Source organism: Labeo rohita, chromosome 17, assembly GCF_022985175.1.
Source record: "Labeo rohita strain BAU-BD-2019 chromosome 17, IGBB_LRoh.1.0, whole genome shotgun sequence".
NCBI lineage: Eukaryota > Metazoa > Chordata > Actinopteri > Cypriniformes > Cyprinidae > Labeo > Labeo rohita.
Genome location: NC_066885.1, coordinates 12,936,784 through 12,941,867, shown reverse-complemented (window position 1 = coordinate 12,941,867; position 5,084 = coordinate 12,936,784). Strand labels below are relative to the sequence as shown.

Genomic DNA, 5,084 nt, shown 5'->3' with positions numbered 1-5,084 from the left:
AGCAGCTTTACAGTATTAAATGGGAAAATAGTGTGTCAGTAATGCAAAAGACAATAGTAAACACTCTGTTTTAAGTCAGTTCATCATTGATTTCAGTGATGTCATCATCTAGCTTTATTCAGTTCAAATAGTAGTAGTGCAGTCAAGTCGACGTTATTGCTGGAAATTAAGTGTCCCCGACTAAGCAAGCCAGAAGCGACAGCCAGTGTTGCCAAGTCCGTGGTTTTCCTGCAGAATTGGGCTACTTTCATACTGTTGCCGCGGGTTGTTTTTCATGTCCTCGGATTGAAGCGACTCCAATAACGTAATATTTAGTCTCTAGAATGCTAATTTTATCAGAGGAGCCCCACCACAAAATGTGTATTTTACACCCTGGGATTTTTTTTTACGGGGGACTCCCCTCAAAATGCGATTGGGCTACTTTTGGGCTAGTTTTGAGTAGCAATTGGGTGGGTTTTGTTGTGAAAACCTGGCAACCCTAGCGACAGCGGCAAGGAATCAAAACTCCATTGTTGACAGTTGGAATAAAATAGGCTCAGTTGGGGGGCCAGTTCTCCTCTGGCCAGATGAAACCAGCAGTTTAATTCTAGGCTGCAGCAAGAGATGGTCCTGAGCCGGTTTAAGCTGGTCATGTGCTCGTCCTAAGCTGATCCTAAGCAACTAGCTCCTGCTCAGGTCGTGAACTGTGTATATGATGGCATTTAGTGTTGTTTTAGTATTATTTAAATACTATTGTAGTGTTTATTGATATTTTGAGTTGGCGTCTATGCCATATCTGAAACACCATGGTCATCCTGAGGTTATATTTTATATACAATCCCACAAAGACCTTTTATTTTACAGCAAAGCATCATATTACGGAGCACAATGTTGGTGTACCAAGATGTACAAAGTCTGTATGAACAAAAATAGTGATCACAATAGTGCTGGCTAAACCTGGTGACAGTGTGGAACGGTGAGCAGCAGCTCTTATGTGAGGCGACCAGCGCAACTAAAAAGAGCCTCTCACCGCTGTCTATTAGTGATGCCTGTTGCCACGGTTACTCATGACATCTCTTTTCCTGGAAATGCAAAAGCACAGTCACTGGTTTCTTTCTTTTTTCGCTCTCTTTCTTGCAGCATCAGATCTTCCAAAGGAGGTAAGAGCCATCTCTTGTTCACCCCGACACTCTTTATGTGACTGTCTCTCTCTCTCTCTCACTGGCTGATGGTGCTAAGGGAGAATCACACATTATTCACAGGTTCCCAAAAGCGTACAAGTGGGCTGGCAAGAGAGTGTAACCATGGTGATGGGGTAATGGAGTGATCACCGTAGCAACATGGCTTGACAGGTGGATGGAAGGACTAACCAGGCTTGTGATTATGTCTCTCTCTCTTTCTCTCTCTCTGTCTGTAATTGGCCAATCCCTGTCTCTCACTTAATCAGAGACTGCTATAATTTTAACCAAAATTAGCAGCAGAAAAGGAAATGAGCCTATCAGCACTGATCTGCTTGGTATGCCCTCAAGACACTACGTGAAGTACAAGCACACCGTAATTTTAAACCCACGGTTACTAGCCATCATAGCTCCACTTTAATGGCTCATTGTGCTTATGCTGTTTATACAGTGGTATCCAACTTCACATAGTTCACATAATAAAGATCTGTAATGTGCAGTGGTTGAATAATATATATTTGCAAGAGATTTAAACAGAGAAATAGGAAGATTTGTGAACATGTAAGAGCATGGTTTTAAGTAAAAGCAATATATTTATGTGTGTGTTTCAGAGCTGACGGGGCACTTGAGCACTGAGGCAGAGCCAGACGGTCACTTTGGAAAATAAGCTCCGGATACCCACACTCCAAGAGAAGGACTGAAAAAAGCTGAATCAAATACAGACGCTCAGAAAAGAAGTGGGCAGTGGTGTAATGCAAGTCTTGGACTCCCCACGGGAATCGTGAGACAAGAAATATTTCTTATGAATTAATACAATATGATGATTTAGGACAAATTACCCTCTTTAATCCTTTTCTTTGCTGAAATATTTTTATTACGAGCTACTTTTATTTATATTTAATTGTATTTATTATTAATTATTTTTATGATTTATTTTTAGTTTGATTGCATAATTAACACTGGCCATTTAGCAGTTATCCACCACAATGTGAAAATAATTATTGGCTTTTTGTTGACAAATAGAATTTTTATATCACATCCCTTCTGCTCTTAGGTGGTCTTTTCAGAAAAATGTCAACCACATACACCGCCGTTCAAAAGTTTGGGCTCGGTAAGATTTTTTGATGTTTTTGAAATAAGTCCATTATGCTCAGCAAGGCTGTATTTATTTGATCAAAAATATAGTTTATACAGCAAAACTGTAATGTTGTTAAATATTATTATAATTAAAAAAAAAATGTTTTCTATTCGAAATTATACCATGGTTTGTCTGAGTTTTGAAATTATGCCATGGTCTGTCTGAATACTTGATTCTGATTGGCTGGCAGATATGCATTAAGTAAGGGGTTAGCTGTGCATTAAACGATTTTACGATTTAGCTAGCTGTGTATTATTCTGCCTATACCATGGTCATTTGCCATGGGAGGGTAAAAATAACAGTTATTTAGTCAGTTATGGCTATTTAGTCAGTTATGGCTAGCATTCTACCCGCTTCGAATCAGACACAGAGATTAAATAGTGTGGTAAGATCACATTTATTTGAATGAGTTATAACATTTAATTTATTCGAGAGAGATCGATCGAGAGAGAAAGAAAGAAAAAGAGAGATGACAGTTGTGTGTGCATTACTTGTGTACGCACGTCTCTCTACAAACAATGAAGCTGAGTTTAGTTACTTTGCTAACGAATATAACGTAACGATTTAGTATCTAAGCTGTTTTATTAATAAAACTCAAGGGGCAGCGTTGGAAACAAGTTTCTGTGCTTCTACTGCTGAATGTTTCTGTGTGTGTGCAGAACGATCTCTCTCTGTGTTTATGTGCGAGTGATGTGTGCTGGTTTTTGTGCATCAATTAAAACAGCTCATTGCATATAGAATGATGATTAAACTGACTTGGAACTGCCCGTGCATGAAACGGTTTTAATGCATACCTGCCAGCCAATCAGAATCGAGTATTCAGACAGACCATGATATAAAATGTGCTGTTTTCAATTATGCACACAAACACACAGAGAGAAAGATCGGATATCATGCTCTGCAGACACAGAAACATTCGGGAGCACCGAGACTTGTCAATGCTGCCCCATGACTTTTTTTTTTAAAATAATTTTTTTTGGCGTTTTTATGTCTTTATTTAGATAGGACAGTGGAGTTGGACAGGAAGCGAAGTGGGAGAGAGAGGAAGGGGTGGCTCAGGAAAGGTCCACAAGCTGGGATTCAAACTCAGGTTGCCTGCAGTGCAATGCTGCTATATGTCGGCGGGCTAACCACAAGGCTATTGGTGCCAACTGCCCTGTGACTTTTATTAATAAAGTAGCCTAGTTATTGGATCGCTCCATTATATTTCTCAGTAACGAAGTGGTAAAATTGCTGTATTTGAAGTAACTAAACAGTAACTAAACTAGTCATTGTTTGTAGAGAGAAGAAGACATGGGTTCTATCATACACACAACTTTCATCTCTCTCTCAATAATTAATTCAAATAAATTTTAGAATTCATTTAAATAAATGTGGTCTTACAGCACTATTTCATCTCTGTGTCTGATTTGAAGCGTGCAGAATACTAGAGCTAATGAGCTGTAACTGTTGAAAATAACCTTTATTTTTACCATTCCGGTCAAATATTGCACTGGAAACAGCATTAACAGATTTAACTTGTCAGTGCTGCCAAATGACCATGGTATAAGCAGAATAATGCACGGCTAGCTGTGCATTAAACAATTTTAATGCACCTGCGCTTCACCTTGGGTGATTCTTGGCCTTCACGTTGTGCATTAAAATAGTGTAATGCACAGATAGTCATGCATTATAACTTACATATTTTAAAGTGTAGTTTATAGTAATGATGGTAAAGCAGAATTTGCAGAAGTCAGTATTCCAATATGCAATTTTTTCGCTAATATTCTATTTTTGCTCAGGAAACAAGTATTATGACTATCACTTTTGAAAACAATTGTGCTGCTTAGTGTGCTACTTTTTTGTGGAAACCATGATACATTTTTTGTTTCAGTTGGTCAATTCAGTGTGTCTTTGTTGAATAAAAGTAAGATGTTCTTCTTAAAAAAAAAAAAAAAACGGACTGACTGACTGGCATAAAAGTTCTATGTAAACACATGGTATATTTGCCACTTTGATGAAGCTTCTATACAGTGTAAATCCTTCCATAATATAACCATAATGTAACTGACTCATAATGCCATGAGAGGGTCTCTAGAAAGGGTCAAGGAGCCTCTTCACTGTTGATCAAGTGGATCATTCCATATGGTGAGGTAGAGAGATGTATCTGTAGACTGAGAAACTCAAACATTTAGATGTGTTCTGAAGAGCTCAGTAGTGTGCAGTTGTCAAGCACTATTATACACTGGGCTTCTTTGTGTTGTGGCGTTATGCTGCTAAAAGCAGCTAAGCTGATATATGTCGGATGTTTTGGTTTGACCTCCATTGTTCGAGACAGGGCCGAGACTCACTCTGTCCTGATTTGCCATGGCAGCAATTAGTTTTTTTCTGTTTGAGCAAGATAATGTCACAAAGTTCATTTTAAATAAAGTTATTTCCAACTATAATGAAATGTAATGGGACCTTTTCAAGACAAATGAGCTTTTTATGCCTTTGTTCAATTGAATATGTAAGAAAATGCAATTACAGTATCTGAAGGCAAATTCAGTCCCAGTTTTGGATATATTAGTCATATTTGTACTGGCTCTTAAGGCCAATGAACAACAGAACAGAGTGTCACTTATTTCTCTGATTAGTCACGTTGTCACGGCAACTGTCGATTGGGATGCCCAGGTGGCCGCACTGAGTGGGCTGAAATTCATGAAGCATTTACATACTGCAAAGCTTCCTAATGTTGGTATGAAAAGATGTGAGCAGGATTAGAGTGTCTAAATGAAGGTTTTATTTAACAGAGTTCAGTCAACCACAGC

At 38.4% G+C, this 5,084-nt stretch overlaps 1 long non-coding RNA gene across 1 annotated transcript; it reads left to right on the top strand.

Moving 5' to 3' along the window:
- The first annotated feature begins 1,783 nt into the window (after positions 1-1,783).
- Positions 1,784-3,578, top strand: LOC127180019 (uncharacterized). The gene is made up of 3 exons (XR_007829577.1): positions 1,784-1,938; positions 2,212-2,268; positions 3,297-3,578. It is a non-coding gene; the product is annotated as an uncharacterized LOC127180019 (long non-coding RNA).
- The last annotated feature ends 1,506 nt before the right edge of the window (positions 3,579-5,084 follow it).